Source organism: Scardinius erythrophthalmus, assembly GCF_964197995.2.
Source record: "Scardinius erythrophthalmus genome assembly, chromosome: 16".
NCBI lineage: Eukaryota > Metazoa > Chordata > Actinopteri > Cypriniformes > Leuciscidae > Scardinius > Scardinius erythrophthalmus.
Genome location: NC_138236.1, coordinates 40,651,212 through 40,676,211, shown reverse-complemented (window position 1 = coordinate 40,676,211; position 25,000 = coordinate 40,651,212). Strand labels below are relative to the sequence as shown.

The window sequence follows — 25,000 nt, the reverse complement described above, 5'->3', positions numbered from 1 at the left end:
CTAGCATGTTTTAAACATTAACACATATTCACTATGTGACGTCTGCTTAGCTGCAGTCATGTCTGCATGATCGTACTCTTAACGGCTCGATCGTAGCCTACTTATTGACTAGTGCTGGTTACTTGAAAAATCAGATTTCGTGATAGTGTCCTGTACGCGGGGCATTCATTGATAGTAAACGGATGCCCGCACTTGTAGCAGATAGCCTCGCACGGGGTAGACACGATGCAAGAAATTACAGAACATTCGATTTGACCTTTTAAAGCACAATCGCGGTGACAAATAGCAATAGGACATAAATAAATGTCATGTAGAATACCAAATATGAGCCCATGACCACCCAGTATGGAACAGTACGAGCCTCAGCGTGTAGTAGGCTACTGGGGTCGATGCTGCAAATGAAAATCTTGCAATGCAAATTAAAAACTCGTGTAGCTATTGATGTGTTGAACCCAGTTATTCATCAGTCAGCCACTTGATGCTTTTCTGTGCTATCTTGAATAACGTGACGCGTCCATAACGCGCTGTTCCCATAACAGAGATGTAAAGGGCTGTTTCTCTGGCTTGGCTTGACAAGCGGTCTAATGGTGTAATTCTAACAAAATACAAATTTTAAACATACAGTATTTTATGGGCCTTTACGCGTACACTTCCTATTTGAGCAAACGCAGATGAATGATGAATGAGCAGTTATTTCAGAGCAAGATCGCCCCGAGTGTAAAGCCAAACATGATTGGTTGAAGCGAGAACGTGCTACGATTGGCCAGCTCGATGTGGCCGTTATCTGATTGGCTTGAGTAGGCGGTGGGCGGAGTCCACTTATTTGTGGATTTGACTGCACGTCGACGCTAGAAGTGTTTCAAAATCCACAAATGCGTGAGGAGATTCACAGATGCACGGGAACCGGTTCACAAATGTGTGCCAGGCAGAGTTGTGTTTGTAAATAATAAAACATTTGTAAATATTTTATTTATTTGCAAATCTCATTTTATTTATTTGTGAATTTTATCATTTTTTGAGAATCTCTTTACATTTATTTGTGAATATTAATCTATTTATTTGGAATATTGCAACAATAATACCCGCATCATCATGTTCTGGCCATGGAGCGCTGCTGCGTCTCCATCATTATCCGTGAACTGACCGCTGTCTCCACTCCGCCTGTGTTTGATGCTCTGGATGCTTGTGGGCAGATTAGATTTCACTCGCTCATTCCTCCTCAACCTCACACACACACACACACACCCCCCCCCACACACACACACACACACACCTACACACCCTGACTTTTAAATGCAGGATCAGCGAGATGTGTGTTTCCTTGTGTGAGACCTTTAAAAGGCTTGTGTGTGTGTGTGTGTGTGAACGAGTCTGTATGTGTGTGTTTTTGAATGTGCATGTGTGTCCGCGCGCGCGTGCGTGCGTGCGTGCGTGCGTGCGTGTGTGTGTGAGTGTGTGAGAGAGAGAGTGTGTGTCAGTGTGCGTCAGTGTGCATGTGTGAGTGCTTGTGTGTGTGTGTGTGTGTGCGTGTGTGTGTGTGTGTGTGAGTGTACAGTATGTCAGTGTGCATGTGTGTGCGTGTGTGAGTGCTTGTGTGTGTGTGTGCATGTGTGTGTGCATGTGTGTGTGCATGTGTGTGCGTGCGTGAGTGCTTGTGTGTGTATGTACTTGTGTGTGTGTGTGTGTGTGTGTGTGTGTGTGTGTGTGTGTGAGTGTACAGTATGTCAGTGTGCATGTGTGTGCGTGTGTGAGTGCTTGTGTGTGTGTGCATGTGTGTGTGCATGTGTGTGCGTGCGTGAGTGCTTGTGTGTGTATGTACTTGTGTGTGTGTGTGTGTGCATGCATGCGTGAGTGAGTGAGTGAGTGCTTGTGTGTGTGTGTGTGTGTACGTGCGTGCGTGCGTGCATGAGTGAGTGAGTGCTTGTGTGTGTACGTACTTGTGTGTGTGTGTGTGTGTGTGTGTGTGTCACTGTGTGCTGTGTCTCCCTGTAATCATCAGGAAAGCTGAAGGTGGCCCTCAGTGATTGACAGCTCTCTGCGGGGCCCCGCACTCATAATGGAGCCTCTCTCCAGCAGCCTGATTTATCTCAGCACAAATGGAGTGTTAAACAGAGCTAAACACTTCTCAACACTGATCCTCCTGTCTACGGTAATGGCCATGGGCTGAGATCTGGAGCAGTGTGTGTGCGCGTGTGTGTGAGTGTGTGTGTGTTTGATGCCAGCTTCAAAAGCAGGCTCTCAGGTGCTGTGTGTGTGTGTGTGTGTGTGTGTGTGTGTGACCTGTGGACGGCCTCAGGGAGTTCCTGTTTTTCTTCTACCACTCTTTTCCTTTCCTCCCTCTTCATCAGCTCTAATGAGTCTCATTCACAGTCAGAAGGGCTCAGGCACAAACACACACTGAGGCACAAACACACACTGAGGCACAAACACACACTGAGGCACAAACACACACTGAGGACACTGATGCACAAACACACACTGAGGCACAAACACACACTGAGGCACAAACACACACTGAGGCACAAACACACACTGAGGCACAAACACACACTGAGGCACAAACACACACTGAGGCACAAACACACACTGACGACACTGAGGCACAAACACACACTGAGGCACAAACACACACTGAGGCACAAACACACACTGAGGCACCAACACACACTGAGGCACAAACACACACTGAGGCACAAACACACACTGAGGCACAAACACACACTGAGGCACAAACACACACTGAGGACACTGATGCACAAACACACACTGAGGACACTGAGGCACAAACACACACTGACGACACTGAGGCACAAATACACACTGAGGCACAAACACACACTGATGCACAAACACACACTGAGGCACAAACACACACTGATGCACAAACACACACTGAGGCACAAACACACACTGAGGCACCAACACACACTGAGGCACAAACACACACTGACGACACTGAGGCACAAATACACACTGAGGCACAAACACACACTGATGCACAAACACACACTGAGGCACAAACACACACTGATGCACAAACACACACTGAGGCACAAACACACACTGAGGCACCAACACACACTGAGGCACAAACACACACTGACGACACTGAGGCACAAATACACACTGAGGCACAAACACACACTGATGCACAAACACACACTGAGGCACAAACACACACTGATGCACAAACACACACTGAGGCACAAACACACACTGAGGCACAAACACACACTGAGGCACAAACACACACTGAGGCACTGAGGCACAAACACGCACTGAGGCACAAACACACACTGAGGCACAAACAAACACTGAGGCACAAACACACACTGAGGCACAAACACACACTGAGGCACAAACACACACTGAGGACACTGATGCACAAATACGCACTGAGGCACAAACACACACTGATGCACAAACACACACTGAGGCACAAACACACACTGATGCACAAACACACACTGAGGCACAAACACACACTGACGACACTGATGCACAAACACACACTGACGACACTGAGGCACAAACACACACTGATGCACAAACACACACTGAGGCACAAACACACACTGAGGCACAAACACACACTGAGGCACAAACACACACTGAGGCACTGAGGCACAAACACACACTGAGGCACAAACACACACTGAGGCACAAACACACACTGAGGCACAAACACACACTGAGGCACTGAGGCACAAACACGCACTGAGGCACAAACACACACTGAGGCACAAACAAACACTGAGGCACAAACACACACTGAGGCACAAACACACACTGAGGCACAAACACACACTGAGGCACTGAGGCACAAACACACACTGAGGCACTGAGGCACAAACACACACTGAGGCACAAACACACACTGAGGCACTGAGGCACAAACACACACTGAGGCACTGAGGCACAAACACACACTGAGGCACAAACACACACTGAGGCACAAACACACACTGATGCACAAACACACACTGAGGCACAAACACACACTGAGGCACAAACACACACTGAGGCACAAACACACACTGAGGCACCAACACACACTGAGGCACCAACACACACTGAGGCACAAACACACACTGATGCACAAACACACACTGAGGCACAAACACACACTGATGCACAAACACACACTGAGGCACAAACACACACTGAGGCACCAACACACACTGAGGCACAAACACACACTGACGACACTGAGGCACAAACACACACTGATGCACAAACACACACTGAGGCACAAACACACACTGAGGACACTGATGCACAAATACACACTGAGGCACAAACACACACTGATGCACAAACACACACTGAGGCACAAACACACACTGATGCACAAACACACACTGAGGCACAAACACACACTGACGACACTGATGCACAAACACACACTGAGGCACAAACACACACTGAGGCACAAACACACACTGACGACACTGATGCACAAACACACACTGAGGCACAAACACACACTGACGACACTGATGCACAAACACACACTGACGACACTGAGGCACAAACACACACTGATGCACAAACACACACTGAGGCACAAACACACACTGACGACACTGAGGCACAAACACACACTGAGGCACAAACACACACTGAGGCACAAACACACACTGAGGCACAAACACACACTGAGGCACAAACAAACACTGACGACACTGAGGCACAAACACACACTGAGGCACAAACAAACACTGACGACACTGAGGCACAAACACACACTGAGGCACAAACACACACTGAGGACACTGATGCACAAACACACACTGAGGACACTGATGCACAAACACACACTGAGGACACTGATGCACAAACACACACTGAGGCACAAACAAACACTGACGACACTGAGGCACAAACACACACTGATGCACAAACACACACTGATGCACAAACACACACTGACGACACTGAGGCACAAACACACACTGATGCACAAACACACACTGATGCACAAACACACACTGACGACACTGAGGCACAAACACACACTGAGGCACAAACACACACTGATGCACAAACACACACTGACGACACTGAGGCACAAACACACACTGAGGCACAAACACACACTGAGGACACTGATGCACAAACACACACTGAGGACACTGATGCACAAACACACACTGAGGCACAAACAAACACTGACGACACTGAGGCACAAACACACACTGATGCACAAACACACACTGATGCACAAACACACACTGACGACACTGAGGCACAAACACACACTGAGGCACAAACAAACACTGAGGACACTGATGCACAAACACACACTGATGTCGGCAGCTGAGATTAGATCTGATTACAGTGACCGCCAGAAAATATCGTAATCATGCAATTAAAATCACTCTTGATTTATTGTTTTGTTTATCAAATCCAGTACAAAAAGGACACACAAAAAGTTGTTGTCTTTGGAGCTCTATCGATTTGATTTATAATTCTTGATTTTACTCTTTAAACTTACTTACAACAAACATTTTCTACTTTTCCTCACTGAGAAGCACAACTGCTCAAACCTCATAGTTACAACGCGGACTGTTGAGCAGACGTGTCTCAAGCCTGTTAGTGATTCTACGCTGGATACTCTTATAGGTTACTCCCGGGGATCACGGCTGAACGCGTCTTCTCAACACTCACTTACAAACATTTTTCACCTATCGTGCGTCTACTCTACACCCGTACCACTTAAAAGACGGATTATATCTAAGACGCTTGTCAGAAATTAGTATTAATTGATAGCATCACTGGTAGTGTCGTTGCTAACTTACTGTCCATCTGTTAAAATGGCGAATATATCAGATGTAGGTAGTCTACCTTTTGGTGCAGGTGAGGACACATTTGAGCTGCACGCGGTGCAGTCTGAGCTGGAAGCTGTTGAGAAACAGATCCACGACCTTTTAGTGAGACAGGCCGAGCTGAGAGACCGGCGTTTGGCTCTTGAAACATCACGCGCCGATGCACACAAATCAGAGATTAACGTTACTAACCCGCTGACTCCGACCTCGTCTACTCCGTGCGTTACTCAGCATCGGTCCCGAGCGTCGAGGTCGCGATCAGCCATGGTCTCGTTCACTCCGGCTCCAACACGCCACCACGAAGCCTGGATATTTCCGCAGCGGAAGACGCAAGTCAGGTCTAGACCAAGACCCTCTCCGACCCTCCCGGTTTTCGAGTTATCCACACAAAACCGCTTCTCCCCTCTTCGCGAAACAGAACGCGATGCTGTGATCATCGGTGATTCCATTGTTCGGCACGTCCATGCTACATCAGGTAAAAATAAGGTGCATAGTCACTGCTTTCCTGGTGCTCGTGTTTCTGAAATCGCTGCTCGCGTTCCAGAGATTCTGAACGATAACGAGCGCGTCGGAACTTTGGTATTGCACGCGGGAGTGAACGACATCAGGCTGCGCCAGACGGAAGTTCTGAAGAAAGACTTCAGGAATCTGATCGATACGGTACGCAGCACATCGCCTGATATAACGATCATTGTGTCAGGACCGCTTCCCACGTACCGTCTAGGACATGACAAGTTTAGTAGATTATTCGCGCTAAATGAATGGTTAACGTCATGGTGCAATGAACAGAAACTGCTCTTTGTTAATAATTGGAATCTGTTTTGGGAGCGTCCTAGGCTATACCGTGCTGATGGCTTACACCCAAACAGATTCGGATCGGATCTTCTGTCAGATAACATCTCCAAAATGTTAAATACCTTTTGACTAGTAACCAAAAGTCCAAATCATAGTCTCTGCTGCACCAAATTAACTGATATAAATACTAGTGTAGAACATTGCATAGAAACTTTGTCTATTCCTCGTTTAGTGCGATCAAATAATAAATCTACTGCAGGATCTAGGAAATATCTAATTGTTATTAAAACAGAAAATGTTGCTATTAGTAAACAAAAACAATTTCTAAAGCTAGGTCTTTTAAACATTAGATCACTCACACCTAAGGCAGTTATTGTAAATGAAATAGTCACAGATAATAGCATAGATGTACTTTGCCTTACTGAAACCTGGCTTAAACCAAATGATTATTTCGGTCTAAATGAGTCTACTCCATCAGGATACTCCTATAAGCACGAGCCCCGTCTGATTGGTCGTGGCGGCGGTATTGCAACTATCTATAGAGATATTCTCAATGTTACTCAGAAAACGGGTTATAAGTTTATTTCATCTGAAGTACTTGTACTAAATGTTACGCTCTTAGATGATAGAAAAACATCCCTATTATCTCTAGCCTTGGCTACCGTATATAGACCACCAGGGCCTTACGCTGATTTCCTAAAAGAATTAGCAAATTTTCTCTCAGATCTATTGGTCAATGTCGATAAAATATTAATTGTTGGAGATTTTAACATACACGTAGATAATCAAAATGATACGTTAGGGGCTGCGTTTATAGACTTATTAAACTCCTTTGGGGTTAAGCAAAACGTTACCGGACCAACTCATCGTTTTAATCATACACTCGATTTAATTATATCACATGGAACCGATCCAACCGATATAGATATCATTCCGCAAAGTGATAATGTAACTGACCATTACATGGTAACTTGCATATTACGTACCCCGGTAATATATCATGCTGCGCCGCGTTATCGATTAGGCAGAACAATCCTTCCATCCACCATAGATAATTTTTCAAATTGCTTATCGGATCTGTCTCAGCTGCTGCCTGAACCTAAACAAACAGATGAACTAGACGAACTAACCAGCACTATGAGCACCGTTCTCTCTGGAAAATGGGATATTGTTGCACCTATGAGACTAAAAAAGGTCAGAGAGAAAATTAAAGCACCATGGTACAACAATACTACTCGTGTTCTAAAGAGAGAAACCCGTAATTTAGAGCGTAAATGGAAACAAACTAATTTAGAGGTTTTTAGAATCGCTTGGAAAGACAGTATGTCACGTTATAAAAAGGCCCTAAAAGCGGCCAGGGCTGAGCATCTCCGCAAACTAATAGAAAATAACCAAAACAATCCTAGGTTCTTATTTAACACCGTGGCTAGACTAACAAATAAACAAGTGTCACCTGAACAAAATATTCCGTTACAGTTTAGTAGTAATGATTTCATGAATTTTTTCACTGAGAAAATAGAAAACATCAGATCCACAATTGTAAACGTTCAATCTTCAATCGCGCCTTATAATTCAGCCTCAATTATCACCCCGCAAGAACAATTACAGTGCTTTACAACTATAGAACAAAAAGAGTTAAATAAATTTATCATTTCCTCTAAAACAACAACATGTTTATTAGATCCCATACCAACTAAACTATTGAAAGAAGTGTTACCTATAGTGGAAGAGCCTCTCCTCAATATTATTAACTCGTCTTTATCTTTAGGTCATGTTCCAAGAACATTTAAATTGGCAGTTATAAAACCTCTCATTAAGAAACCACAATTAGACCCAAATAACCTAGCAAATTATAGACCCATTTCAAATCTTCCTTTTATGTCCAAAATATTAGAAAAAGTTGTGTCTGCCCAACTGGGCTCTTTCTTGCAAGAAAATGACACCTATGAAAAGTTTCAGTCTGGGTTCAGGCCGCATCATAGCACTGAAACTGCGCTCGTTAAAATCACAAATGATTTACTTTTAGCTTCTGACCAAGGTTGTATCTCAATACTAGTTTTACTTGATCTTAGTGCTGCGTTCGATACTATAGATCACACAATACTCTTAGATCGGCTACAAAACTATACCGGTGTTCAAGGACAAGCATTAAGCTGGTTCAGATCATACCTATCTGACCGCTACCATTTTGTCTATTTAAACGGAGAAAAATCGATCATAACTCCAGTAAACTATGGAGTGCCGCAAGGATCTGTGTTAGGCCCTCTATTATTCTCAATATATATGCTGCCACTTGGAAATATTATAAGGAAACATGGAATTAGTTTCCATTGTTATGCTGATGACACTCAACTATATATTTCATCACGGCCGGATGAAAACGCTAAATTATCCAAATTGACAGAGTGTGTTAAAGATATAAAAGATTGGATGACGCACAATTTTCTTTTATTAAATCCAGATAAGACAGAGGTAATACTTATCGGTTCAAAAAACCGCCCACAAAACCTCTTACAATACGACTTTAACATAGTAGGGTGTCCTGTTACTTTATCCTCTACAGTAAAAGACCTGGGTGTTATATTAGATTGTAACTTGTCTTTTGAAAATCATATTTCATATGTTACAAAAACAGCATTTTTTCACCTTAGAAATATTGCTAAATTACGTAACATGCTATCTGTTTCTGATGCAGAAAAGCTAGTTCAGGCATTCATGACCTCGAGACTAGATTACTGTAATGCTTTATTAGCTGGTTGTCCTGCATCCTCAATAAACAAGCTACAGTTAGTCCAAAATGCCGCCGCTAGAGTTCTTACTAGATCAAGAAAGTTTGACCATATAACACCAATTTTATCATCACTACATTGGTTACCTATAAAGTTCCGTATTAATTACAAGGTATTGCTACTGACTTTTAAAGCCCTAAACGGCTTAGCTCCAGTTTATTTAACGGATCTTCTATCGCCCTATAATCCATCGCGCTCTTTAAGATCACTAAATTCGAGGCTTTTGGTCATACCTAGGATATCCAGATCCACCAAAGGAGGGAGAGCATTTTCACATTTAGCACCAAAACTCTGGAATAGCCTTCCTGATACTGTTCGTTGCTCAGATTCGCTCTCCCAGTTTAAAACTAGATTAAAGACGCATCTCTTCAGCCAGGCATTCATATAATATTTTAATCTTACAGTTAAATCCGGTCTCTACTTCATAAACGCCAGAGGAGAACTGGCCCCCGACTGAGCCTGGGTTCTCCCAAGGTTTTTTTTTTTCTCCATTAGGTCACCTAATGGAGTTTTTCGGTTCCTTGCCACTGTTGCCTTTGGCTTGCTCAGTTGGGGATGCTTAAATTGATTAATCGATCTGCATTACCAAACGTGGATGTTTTACACCAGAAACAAACACTGATGTACTATTTTATTTAATACTGTGAAGCTCCTTTGATACAATCTGTATTGTGAAAAGCGCTATATAAATAAAGTTGACTTGACTTGACTTGACACAGGACCACTTAAAATTTGTGAGAAATTAGTGTGATAAAGAAACATGCCAGAATGAGAACTACTAACCTAACCCTAACCCTAACCCACGTGAGCTAGTTAACCCTGGGTTATTCTAAAGCCCACGTGAGCTAGTTAACCCTGGGTCATTCTAAAGCACAGGTGAGCTAGTTAACCCTGGGTCATTCTAAAGCCCACGTAAGCTAGTTAACCCTGGGTCATTCTAAAGCACAGGTGAGCTAGTTAACCCTGGGTTATTCTAAAGCCCACGTGAGCTAGTTAACCCTGGGTCATTCTAAAGCCCACGGGAGCTAGTTAACCCTGGGTCATTCTAAAGCACAGGTGAGCTAGTTAACCCTGGGTCATTCTAAAGCCCACGTAAGCTAGTTAACCCTGGGTCATTCTAAAGCACAGGTGAGCTAGTTAACCCTGTGTCATTCTAAAGCCCACGTGAGCTAGTTAACCCTGGGTCATTCTAAAGCCCACGTGAGCTAGTTAACCCTGGGTCATTCTAAAGCACAGGTGAGCTAGTTAACACTGTGTCATTCTAAAGCCCACGTGAGCTAGTTAACCCTGGGTCATTCTAAAGCACAGGTGAGCTAGTTAACCCTGGGTCATTCTAAAGCCCACGTGAGCTAGTTAACCCTGGGTCATTCTAAAGCCCACGTGAGCTAGTTAACCCTGGGTCATTCTAAAGCACAGGTGAGCTAGTTAACACTGTGTCATTCTAAAGCCCACGTGAGCTAGTTAACCCTTGGTCATTCTAAAGCCCACGTGAGCTAGTTAACCCTGGGTCATTCTAAAGCACAGGTGAGCTAGTTAACACTGTGTCATTCTAAAGCCCACGTGAGCTAGTTAACACTGTGTCATTCTAAAGCCCACGTGAGCTAGTTAACCCTGGGTCATTCTAAAGCACAGGTGAGCTAGTTAACCCTGGGTCATTCTAAAGCCCACGTGAGCTAGTTAACCCTGGGTCATTCTAAAGCACAGGTGAGCTAGTTAACACTGTGTCATTCTAAAGCCCACGTGAGCTAGTTAACCCTGGGTCATTCTAAAGCCCACGTGAGCTAGTTAACCCTGGGTCATTCTAAAGCACATGTGAGCTAGTTAACCCTGGGTCATTCTAAAGCACATGTGAGCTAGTTAACCCTGGGTCATTCTAAAGCCCACGTGAGCTAGTTAACCCTGGGTCATTCTAAAGCCCACGTGAGCTAGTTAACCCTGGGTCATTCTAAAGCACAGGTGAGCTAGTTAACACTGTGTCATTCTAAAGCCCACGTGAGCTAGTTAACCCTGGGTCATTCTAAAGCCCACGTGAGCTAGTTAACCCTGGGTCATTCTAAAGCACATGTGAGCTAGTTAACCCTGGGTCATTCTAAAGCACAGGTGAGCTAGTTAACCCTGGGTCATTCTAAAGCCCACGTGAGCTAGTTAACCCTGGGTCATTCTGAAGCACAGGTGAGCTAGTTAACACTGTGTCATTCTAAAGCCCACGTGAGCTAGTTAACCCTGGGTCATTCTAAAGCCCACGTGAGCTAGTTAACCCTGGGTCATTCTAAAGCCCACGTGAGCTAGTTAACCCTGGGTCATTCTAAAGCACATGTGAGCTAGTTAACCCTGGGTCATTCTAAAGCCCACGTGAGCTAGTTAACCCTGGGTCATTCTAAAGCACATGTGAGCTAGTTAACCCTGGGTCATTCTACAGCACAAGTTGTCCTGGGTTATCTTGCTTCATGTTTCACACTGCTCATAATTCACCCGAGGTTAAAAGTGGGGTTTAGAATGATGATAAACTGGGGTTAAGCTCAGTGTGAAAAGCTCTAATCAAGTTGTAGAATTTGTGTAAAATGTTTATTTGAAATTTAGCAGTCCATGAAAAGGCGGTCAAAGTAGTTCACTAGACTGTGCTCTCCTTTAGAGTTTCACACACTCACTCACTCACTTGCACACACACACACACACACACACACACACACACACACACACACACACACACACACACACACACACACACAAACACTCATGTAGTACTGACACTAAAACTCTGAAAACGTTCATTTTTTTCTCACACAGAAATTTTCATTTTGAGTGAACTATCCACAATACATATTGAAGCATTTCTGTATTAGGATATACTGTGACACCCCTACTATATCCTAAAAGGATTATTACCTGTAGACGAGTCAGGCTGATCTGGTGCCAGTGGTTCTCCAGTAAAGCCTCTCTGCCGCTGATGCCTTTAGCACAGGTTTGAGTCAGGAGGGAGTGTTTCTCTCAGGCTTGCCTGAACTACAGGAGTCTGATATACAGCCAGCTGCAGCTCTACTCAACAGTATACACATTCATATGGTTGTTTAACAGCTCATTGTATATTTATGCTCAAGACATAACCATGGACTTTCCTTGTTCTACCACATGTATGAGGCAGTGGTTGCACAACTATAAATGAAAGTTGAGTTCTGTATATGTTTGAGTGAAGAACACAGCATCCATCTGGACTCCACACGCATGGACTCAGATATCAGTGCACTTAGAGTTGCTCCTTGGACTCCTTCTCTAGTTAAACTAGAGATACTGCCACCTCTGAGTCTTTTAAATGTCTTTTGTTCTGTATGAGTATTGTTGTTTTATGGTTATCTCTGTGTGAAACTCTATGTGCTGCCGTCTTGACCAGGAGAAGAGATTGTGATATCTCAGTGGGATCTTCCTGCTTACATAAAGGTCGGTCAGTCGGTCAGTTCTAATTTTTAGAAGAAAAATTCTCTCTACCTGGTATATGACTCACTTATCGTTAATTCTTCAGTAAAGCTTTTTTATTTGATTTCTTTTAATCGCACACATTAGCTCAGGGTGATATTTAAACGCTCCGTTGAGTGTGTGTGAGCGTTCAGTCGGACCTTTGGCTCAGTGTCAGTCATGACAGATGCTCGGGGTTTAGGTTTTTATTCCCCGTTAAGCAAGGCTCCGGTTTGGGTCCAAGCCGTTAGCAGAACGCTAGCACCCGCCAGATCTCGATCTGTTACGTGAGGTGCAGCAGAAGTCCACCAGAACTGTCAAAAAATGTCTACAGACACACCTTTTACACCTTTCGTGTCAGCACCTGACCAACTAATGCTAGCACTTACATTTTCTACTCTATGCTATTCTATTTGTTTTGTTTTTCTGATATAAAGAAAAGAAACCTTGCTATGTTTTAACTGTGCTAGACTAACTGAGACTTGTTACAGCACTCGTGTACTGTTGTCCTCTTGGTCTGATTGCTTCTATTATTCTCCTCATTGGTAAGTCGCTCTGGATAAAAGCGTCTGCTGAATGATTAAATGATTAAATGTACTGTAACTGACAGCAGTATCGCTGACACATTCATGCACTACAGATGTACACGCTCACTTTCACATGTAGTCTCAGTGCCAGAAACGGGTTATTCCTGAGGTGTCAGGGTGACGCGGGAAAAGCACATTTTACATGCATGGTTTATAGGAGTTTATGTTGATGATAGTGAATAATCCATTGCAACAGTAAGTCTTTGCTTAGATTTCTATATTTACTGTGTCTGTAAAAGTTCTTCTGACACGGTGAATCTGCCCTGATGTTCAGCCCTTTAAATATCACGGTTCCTCAAGTGTGTGTAATTGGCATCAGTCAATGAGAAGACACCGAGAAATAAAATGACTATCTATGCTTTATTATTCAGAGGATATAGAGACGCTGGCTGTTAAGGTGTTTAAGGAGGTCAAGTATGTGTTTTTCAAGCAGTTCTTTATGCTGTTGCTCAAGCATGTTATTTAAAGGGGTCATATAATGGTACATGCACTTTTACAAGTTGATTGTACTGAAATGTGTGTTGGCAGTGCCTGTACACAACCATCATAAAATGATAAAAATCCATCCAGTGTTTTTTTTTTAATCTCCTTATATGTTTGAACCTCTCTGAAATCAAGCCGTTCGACCGTGTGACGTCACACGGTCGGACGCCCCTCCCACGATTGTGATTGACAGCTGCAGCGTTTCAACACACACCCGCCCTCGCTCATGAGCGAGCTGTCAATCATAGTCCGCGCGTCATTGTTGATACCCTCACTGGAGCGCTGTCTATGAGCATAATGGCGTCTGCGATTGTTCTTCGGTGTAATAAGGAACACAGCAGTCATTTGAATGTTCCTAAATCTGAGCCGTTATAGATGCAGTGGCTGAGTTTTGTTTTTGAAGCGATATGCCCAAAGGATTGACGCGGGGATTCCCTCACGGGGATTCCCCACGATCGTCTGTGCTTTCCTGTTTGCGTGAATCATTTCACATCAGACAGCTTTACAAACGAGAAAAAACGGATCGGTACCAACGTGTTACTGCTTAACCTCCAGAAGATGTGAGTGTAATGTTTTATTAACCTTTATATTAGTATTTATATTAATCTTTGCAAATTTGCAAACCTTGCTGCACGCTTTATGATGAATGCATCTAAGGTTTACACTCCGGGTACATTACGGCATGTTTTCTATGTACGACGTTCTCAATATAATTCATAATCACACGTTTATAATGAACAACGCGTGGTTATTGTGTTAGAAACGGTGTACGCACAGAACAGAGGGGCGGGGTGAGCAAAGCTCATTATCATTTAAAGCTGTATGCACTGAAACGGCGTGCTGAAAACAGAGCTGTTTTTGAGCAGGTAAAATTAGTGTTTTCTTACAATACTAATGAGAATTTTTAATTAAAGTATATTACAAACTTTTAATTTAGACCCTAAAGAATCATATTAGCTTGTACAAAAATGGCATTATATGACCCCTTTAAAAGATGTGTGGAATACAACCTCAAGACTTATAGGGTTGAAGTCATTGAACTAGGAATAAAACTTACATTTTTATTTTGTTCTTAGATACATATAACATTTGTTACCCATGTAAAAATAAGGTTTACATTAATTTATTAACTAACATGAACTAACCATGAGCAATACTTTTGTTACTGTATTTATTAATCTTTGTTAATGTTAGTTAATAAAAATAAAGCTGTTCATTGTTTGTTCATGTTAGTTCACAATACATTAACTAATGTTAACAAGATTTTAATAAAGTATTAGTAAATGTTGAAATTAACTAAGCTTAATGGACAAAGATTAATAAATGCTGTATAAGTGCAGTTCATTATTAGTTCATGCTAACTAATGCTGACTAATGAACCTTATTGTAAAGTGCTACCAAAATATGAAGGGTACCCAAGCCTATAATGTGCTGAATGGAGAAGTTGTGTAGACATTTGAATATTTGTTGTTCGGATCGTTTAAAAAGAACAATCAGGAAGGACAAAAAAAACACTGTACGGAGGATATAAAAAATCTACACACCCCAGTTAAAATCATTTACTTTTGCACTTTTAATGTAAATATGACAACCAATGCAATACCACTAAAAACCAAAGTGGCACATTTCAGAGAAAAAATGATGTAAATAAAAGCTTGTAGTAACTAACTGAAAAAGTGTTCACCCCCCTGAGCTGCTACTTGTTTGAAGCACCGTTTGGTGTCTTTACAGCACTCAGTCTGTCTGGACAGGACTCTGTCAGCTTGACACATGTTGATTTGGGAATATTTCCCCACTCTTCTTTGCAAACACGTTCCAGATCTGTTAAACTGGGAGGGAGTCTCCGTTCAGGGTGGGAATCACAGGTACCTAACGATACGATATGATACACGATAAATGGCTCACCATACGATACATGGCTCACGATACGATACACAATACATGGCTCACGATATGATACACAATACATGGCTCACGATACGATACACAATACATGGCTCACGATACGATACACAATACATGGCTCACGATACGATACATGGCTAACGATACGATACACAATACATGGCTCACAATACGATACATGGCTAACGATACGATACACAATACATGGCTCACGATACATGGCTAACGATACGATACATGGCTATCGATACATGGCTAACGATACATGGCTAACGATACGATACATGGCTCACAATACGATACACAATACATGGCTCACAATATGATACATGGCTCACGATACGATACACAATACAAGGCTCACGATACGATACATGGCTAACGATACGATACACAATACATGGCTCACGATACGATATACAATACATGGCTCACAATACGATACATGGCTAATGATACGATACACGATACATGGCTCACGATACGATACACAATACATGGCTCACAATACGATACATGGCTAACGATACGATACACAATACATGTGTTATGCAGGTAAGAGAGGACCCAATAGCGATTTAACAAAAAGAGTCTTTAATGAGAACACAGGGTAGCAACACTGGGTGGCAATAATGTAGAACACAAATCCTCTTCTTGAGAGATAATGGAAAACAGGCAACCCGCAGAGAGGGCGATAAAAAACAAAACAAAACGTCTTTTGTGAAAGAAAAATCAGAGAAGATAAGAGTCTCTTTTGACGGCAGACAGAGAAGACCGATAACGGCGAAAGGTTGCGGGTCTCTCAGTGTTGACAAGGCTCAGATCACTACGGTGGTTAGCAGATCTCTTTCAGCATCAGATGAACTGGACAGAATACAGAGATCAAGATGATTATTATGGTACAGATAGCGCTCACCAGGCAGATGCCAACAGGACAGGACTCGGACAAGACAGACAGGACTGAGTTCGTTTCTTGCATGAGACAATCAAGTGAGAATCCGACAAGGAAAGAAGCAGAAACAGACAGAGAAATAGGGATCTAATCAGAGGGGAGAGGAAACAGGTGGGAAGAGAGTAAACGAGGTGGTTAGAGAAGATGAGGAACAGCTGGAGGAAGAGAGAAGGGAAAAGAAACAGTAACGTCAAAACCCCAGCAGAGGGAGACAGAGTAGAGAGAAAGATCAACAACAAGACATAACATGACAAGACATGACAATACATGACAACATGGCTCACGATACGATACATGGCTAACGATACGATACATGGCTAACGATACGATAAACAATACATGGCTCACAATACGATAAACAATACATGGCTCACAATACGATACATGGCTCACGATACGATACACAATACATGGCTCACTGTACGATACACAATACATGGCTCACAATACGATACATGGCTAACAATACGATACACAATACATGGCTCACAATATGATACATGGCTAACGATACGATACACAATACATGGCTAACGATACGATACACAGTACATGGCTCACGATACGATACATGGCTAACGATACGATAAACAATACATGGCTCACAATACGATAAACAATATATGGCTCAAAATACGATACATGGCTTACGATATGAAACACAATACATGGCTCACAATACGATACACAATACATGGCTCACAATACGATACATGGCTAACGATACGATACACAATACATGGCTCACAATATGATACATGGCTAATGATACGATACACGATACATGGCTCACAATACGATACATGGCTAACGATATGATACACGATACATGGCTCACAATACGATACACAATACATGGCTCACAATATGATACATGGCTAAAGATACGATACACAATACATGGCTCACAATATGATACATGGCTAACGATACGATACACGATACATGGCTCACAATGTGATACATGGCTAACGATACGATACACGATACATGGCTCACAATGTGATACATGGCTAACGATACAATACACAATACATGGCTCACAATACGATTCATGACTAACGATACGATGCATGATACATGGCTCACAATACGATACACAATACATGGCTCACAATACGATACATGGCTAACGATCCGATACACGATACATGACTCACGATACGATACACAATACATGGCTCACGATACGATACACAATACATGGCTCACAATACGATTCATGACTAACGATACGATGCATGATACATGGCTAACGATACAATACACAATACATGGCTCACAATACGATTCATGGCTAACGATACGATGCACGATACATGGCTCACGATACGATACACAATACATGGCTCACGATACGATACACAATACATGGCTCACGATACGATTCTCTTAAACATTCATCTTTCTTTGCTGAAGTCAGTCTTTTGTTGATTTACACGTGTGGTTTGGATCATCGTCATGCTGAAAGGTGAGAGCTCTCTTCATGAGAGCCGAGACTGGAAGGTTCAGTGTCTAAACTGGTACTCGGACCCATTCTTGATTCACTAAAGCCCCAGTTCCAGCTGAAGGTCCGCAGCCGAAAGCGTGATGCTTCACCGAGGTAATGCTGTTCTTCTGCTGATGGGACCTTTTACAGTTTGGGCCAAACAGTTCAAGCTTGGCCTCATCAGACCTAAAGACATTTTTACACATGGTTTTGGGAGACTCTATATATTATTTTTGCAAAGTTAAGCCGGGTTTGGATGTTTAGGCTTGCGTCTCAAAGCTCAGACAGATGGAGAACACTGGAGATCACTGTAGGATTAGCCAGTACTTGCCTTAAATCTTTTAATGTTGCAGTCGGCTTCTTGACAGCCTCCCTGACCAGCTCTCTCTTTGTCTTCTCATCCGTTTTGGAGGGATGCCCTGTTCTTGATAATGCCATTGTTGTGCCATACTTTCTCCACTTGTTGAAGACTGTCTTCTCTGTGTTTCATGTTATATCTAATGCCTCGGAAGTGTTTTTGTAGCCTCACCTGAGCAATACCTGAGCAATACCTTTCAACAATGAGATCCTGTTGATGCTTCATAAGCTCTTCGTGTCCCATTAGGGTGATGATACACTGGGCAACTCTTTGAGCAATGTTGCTGGGCACTTTCCCATTGAAAATGGCCAATAAATGTCTATTTGGATACTTTAGATGGTCGTGGGCCCTGTGTCTCATTTGCTTGCCAGTTGACGGCAACATTGCTCAAAAAGTTGCCCTGTGTATCATCAGCTTTACTCTTGAAGTATCAGCAACCAGGATGATGTCAGGAAACTCTTACTAGAACAGCCGAGGGATGTGGAGTTTATCAGAGTCAGTTCAGGTGAAGACAGGTGTGCATTATGAGCTTGATGAAGAGTTCACTCTGTAACACTTGTGCAGTTATGCTATTTTAAGTTTTTATTTTTTATCTTTTTTCTCTGAAATGTGTCTCTTTGGTTTTCAGAGGCATTGCATAGGTTGTAATTTTTACATTAAAGTCCACATGAAATCAAAATTGACCATATTTACTTTGTTTGCCTAAATTGATCGTTTTGTGGCGAACAATTCATCCATGCAAGTCAATCCACACAAAACATTTTTTTGGCTTCGTAATCTTTAATCAAAATCTGAAAATGCCCCTCCCCTCTGCATTGGAGGACCTTCCCTGATGACATAGGTTTGACGGCTTGGTTTGGGAAACGCTTAACCATTCCCCTCAAACCGTTAGTCTGTTATGAGCAGAGATGGAGAGGAGGAGCGCTAGAGTAAAACCCTGCCCTCTGTTCAATATTCCTTTCACTGGGAAATACGTCACAACACTGGGGAAAAGTCGTTTGCAACTTCCGGTTCACGCGGACTTTAAAGTTGAAAAAGTTCTGATTTGATTTATCTTTGTCTCTTATTTAACAATTTAAAAACCAGCTGTTTCTACAGGGGTGTGTAGACTTTTATATCCACTTTAAGAGTAAAATCAGAAGGTTTCTGTGCGGTACGTGACCTCACAGCACCCGTTCTTCAGCAACGGTTGATAAAGTGTCTGACGTGGAGACTTGTGTTATCTTTACTCCAAGCTGTTGTCTGCCTTTTGTGCGGAGGACACAAACACATGATTTATCTTCATCTCTTCATAATGCCAAACCTTTAGAGGAACAGATTATTTATTTTTTACTCTTTGAGAGAGAGTTGAGACAGAGATAAAGCATTATTGTGTGTTCTTTGTTGCACTGAATCTGGATCTAGGATAAAATGTCATGTGTTGAGATGGGTAAGTTTATTTGAATAGCACATTTACTGTCCATATTGTTTCAAAGCAGCTCCACAGAAAATGCATGTTTTAATGTTACATATAGAATCTGATCCGAAACCATCTAAAAAATGCTGTGTTAAAAACAGCCCAGTTTAGGTTGTTCTGGTAGCCCAGCACTGGGTCAAAGAAACCTCGACAAACCCAGGGTTTTTGTTTTTTGACCCAGCTGGGTTGGTTTAAATGTTTGACCCAACATTCTGGGCTGTTTTTCTCTTCTTTGTTTACAAAATTACAGTACTATACTGCTTAATTAAAATGAACCCAAAATTGGTTGAAAATTAAAGCCACTTTAACGCAAACAGTAACAACACAGGTTACAGTAACAATTATTGAGAAACAATATTGATTGAAAAAACAAGAAATGGACAAAAACAGGAAAAAGTAATAGCATCAATGTTCATGAATGGCAAATCAACAGTTATACAGCGCTTAGTTCAACAAAATTTCTTTTTAATAGTTAACATTGTTGAATAAATATTGAGTAACTTATGTTTAAGACAAAATTTTGAACAGTGATTTATATATTTTTTACTTCTGTAATTCGAATTAGTACCACTATGGGAAAATCATAAGATTTTGAGTGCCAACAATAAACTCTCATACCTTTAATAAACATTTAAAGTCAGGAATAAACTATGTATTTTAGCAAATCAACAGAATTTTTACCGTCTTCGTTCTCAAGTCTCATTCTGGCTTTCTCAGGTGTGAGGATTAAGAACACTCCTCCCCACAGGCAGATTCAAAGCTCTCTCTCCTCGCCGCGTCCATTACATAATGAGAAAAGTGTTTGGAGAAGCATTCATGCTCCTGCATGCTCTCTTTCTAACCCAACCCAGCACTGTTGGGTTATTGGTTATAAACAATCACCAACACAAATTGGGTCAAATCAACCCAACAATCTCAACCCAACACTGTTGGGTTACTGATTATAAACTATTACCAACACAAATTGGGTCAAATCAACCCAACAATCTCAACCCAGCACTTTTAGGTTACTGGTTATAAACTATTACCAACACAAATTGGGTCAAATCAACCCAACAGTCTCAACCCAGCACTGTTGGGTTATTGGTTATAAACAATCACCAACACAAATTGGGTCAAAACAACCCAACAGTCTCAACCCAGCACTGTTAGGTTACTGGTTATAAACTATTACCAACACAAATGGGGTCAAATCAACCCAACAGTCTCAACCCAGCACTGTTAGGTTACTGGTTATAAACTATTACCAACACAAATGGGGTCAAATCAACCCAACAGTCTCAACCCAGCACTGTTGGGTTATTGGTTATAAACAATCACCAACACAAATTGGGTCAAATCAACCCAACAGTCTCAACCCAGCACTGTTAGGTTACTGGTTATAAACTATTACCAACACAAATTGGGTCAAATCAACCCAATAATCTCAGCCCAGCACTGTTAGGTTACTGGTTATAAGCTATTACCAACACAAATTGGGTCAAATCAACCCAATAATCTCAGCCCAGCACTGTTAGGTTACTGGTTATAAGCTATTACCAACACAAATTGGGTCAAATCAACCCAACAATCTCAACCCAGCACTGTAAGGTTACTGGTTATAAACTATTACCAACACAAATTGGGTCAAATCAACCCAACAGTCTCAACCCAGCTGTAACGAGGTTCAGATGTTACGGGAAGAAGGAGGCGGGAACCGGCGGACATTCAAACATATTTAATAAATAAATACACAAATACAAAAATGAAAGTAAAAGCCAGCAGCCCCTCACGGACGACTGCTGGCAACACAAACCAAAAACAAAACATCAACTAAAACACAGGCCTGTCCTCTCTCGCTCTTCACTGTCGTCGCTCCTCCTTTATGCTTCCGCTCCTCCGTGAAAGATGCGAGACCGGTGCGTCGCGCAGGTGTCGCTCATTTGCAATCACGCCACCGGCCTCGTGCCGTCCTCCCACGGCCCTCGACCTCGTCCTGCTCGCCACACCAGCACTGTAAGGTTACTGGTTATAAACTATTACCAACACAAATTGGGTCAAATCAACCCAACAGTCTCAACCCAGCACTGTTAGGTTACTGGTTATAAACTATTACCAACACAAATTGGGTCAAATCAACCCAACAGTCTCAACCCAGCACTGTTAGGTTACTGGTTATAAACTATTACCAACACAAATTGGGTCAAATCAACCCAATAATCTCAGCCCAGCACTGTTAGGTTACTGGTTATAAGCTATTACCAACACAAATTGGGTCAAATCAACCCAACAATCTCAACCCAGCACTGTAAGGTTACTGGTTATAAGCTATTACCAACACAAATTGGGTCAAATCAACCCAACAGTCTCAACCCAGCACTGTAAGGTTACTGGTTATAAACTATTACCAACACAAATTGGGTCAAATCAACCCAACAGTCTCAACCCAGCACTGTAAGGTTACTGGTTATAAACTATTACCAACACAAATTGGGTCAAATCAACCCAACAGTCTCAACCCAGCACTGTTAGGTTACTGGTTATAAACTATTACCAACACAAATTGGGTCAAATCCAACAGTCTCAACCCAGCGTTTGGGCTGGAAAATAACAGTATTTTAACAGAGTGAATGCTGACCATTGTATGGAATGTAGAAATCACTGTATTTTAAGGAATCTTGCTTTATCCATTACCTGTCCAGATGCAGTAAAAACTGTAGAGACGTATTACTTGTTTCTGATGGACTTTTGTGGCTCTAACTCTTGACACGTGTGACTGATGTTCCAGCATTACAGTCTCGCTCTGTCTGATAACTTGAGAACCCTTTGCCTCATGTTACTTTAAAAACTCAAACATATTAACGATCTAACTGTCAGAATTATTTTATCGCTGACGAAAGCAGACAACGGACAATAAATCTTATGCAGCTAATCTTTGCAGCTGCATTTGTAATTGTTAATAAGTATTCCAATAACAGTAACTCTTTCTTGAACTCTTTCATGACTCGAGTCATGTGATGTTTCCATTACTGTGTATATATTCCCTGTGCTGTTATATTTGTCCGTATAAATGAGGGGTTGGCGTTCCTTCAGGGGGGTCGGTGTGTGTGTGTGTGTGTGTGTGTGTGTGTGTGTGTGTGTGTGTGTGTGTGTGTGGAGGTGGGCTGGTTTCTGCCTGGGAGGTGAGGTTTAACTGTTGATTACAGACTGTTGGATTGTGTCTGCTGAAATGACTAGAGAAAGCTCGCAGTAATGAAAGGGCTGTTTGTAGACTCACGGCTTCTATATATGGCACTGTGAGTAACCTCGCCATGAACACACAAACAACCGGACCATCTATTTCTCAAATCCTGCCCAAACGCTGGTCTTCTGTCTTCAGTTGCTCGATAGAAGTCGAAATGAGTTGAAGGACTTATTCCACGCCATTCTTTACCTCTTCAGTTTGAAAATAATAGTAAGAATGATCACATTTTCTGACATGGAACTATTTATGGAACATTTAGACAAAATATAAAAAAAAATGTGTATGTGTTTTCTGTTGAGTATCATATTTTATACATCAAGCTTTTATGGTTCTTATAGTATGATATAGTGAGAATATGGAACTCAGGAAATTGGTGCGTGTGCTTATGTTTATATGGACAAAAAGTAAGATGAAGTTCTGATGCTTGTAATGTAAATCAATGAGATCTTTATAACAGTATAGCAGATACTTTAATAAAATGCATATAAATGTCAATATCTGCCAATAATATGCCTTAGTAAGATGATATTTAGATGCTTAGTTTAGCAAAGCTCTGTAGTTTTAAAACACATAATGCAATGCAATACAATGATGATTGAGAGATGAACAAATAAACCTTCCTCAAAAGCCTGACGATCATATTTGATACTCATGATTTTCTATAAAATGATGTTTGGATAATCAAGTAAACCTCAGTTGCTTCAGTCCAGAAAGTGTTCATCTTGAAATATTACACACAATATCAGTGTTATTCTTACGTTTTCTTGATAAAGTCAGGGCAGATTTGAGAAAGACACGAGCTGAAGGAGGACGTTTGTACAATTACACTAAAAGAGTTTTACTGGATAAAACAGTGTAAACTATCAGTCAGAGACAGAAGACTGGAGGAGATCGAGTGTGACGGGTTATCAGCAGAGTTTGATCATGTTCATCATTTAGAGGCTTTATAGGTTTTGTCCTAAATGTGATTTGTGCACATGGTCACCTTATAATGATAGAGGCCATGAAAGAGTTCAGAATCATCTAGAATCTCATTTTGTGTTTTAATGTCATCATGTTCCTACAGTCAGTTGTGACTGAACACATGTGGAACACAGAGCAGACAATGTTGCCTTTGAGTTTGTCTGAGATTCACTTGTCAGACTAACATAGTATTAAGCGTGGTTCTCCATTTGTCTAGAGCAGGGGTGTCCAGTCCAGGACTGAAACACACCTGAACCCTCTCATCAAGGTCTTTCGGCTCACTAGAAACTTCCAGATATGTGTGTTGGTGCAGGACCTCGTGTTTCCAGAGCTCCATAACCCAGTGGCGTTAAGCAGATGTCCAGCTTGACACATGGTGATGCTTGGCAAAGCTGTGATGAACAGCTCTTGAGCTGAGATTTGTGTTTTAGAGCGAAACAAACTCAGGACAGATGTACTGTGAGACTTTCTGGCTAAATTGTTATTCCTCCACGTTGAAGTTATGCTGGACTACAGCAGTGTTTCCAGCTCTCTCTAACAGGGCAGAAGCGTCATGAGCTGGCTTGTTTGCAAGATCCTCTCACAGTTCAATGCTGATTGATAAATGAATAAAATCACTACCAAATGCATTGAAATTTAGTGCAAAAAGGTGAAATGTCACACTGAGAGCCTGTCATGTTGTGGTTGAATGTGAAAGGTCCCAGGACAGAACCCTGGGGCAC

At 42.0% G+C, this 25,000-nt stretch overlaps 1 protein-coding gene across 2 annotated transcripts in view; it reads left to right on the top strand.

Annotated features, from left to right (window-relative positions):
- The window catches only part of bbs9 (Bardet-Biedl syndrome 9), a 211,704-nt gene that overhangs the window by 70,316 nt on the left and 116,388 nt on the right, over window positions 1-25,000 (top strand). The gene's annotated exons all lie outside the window — the stretch shown is intronic.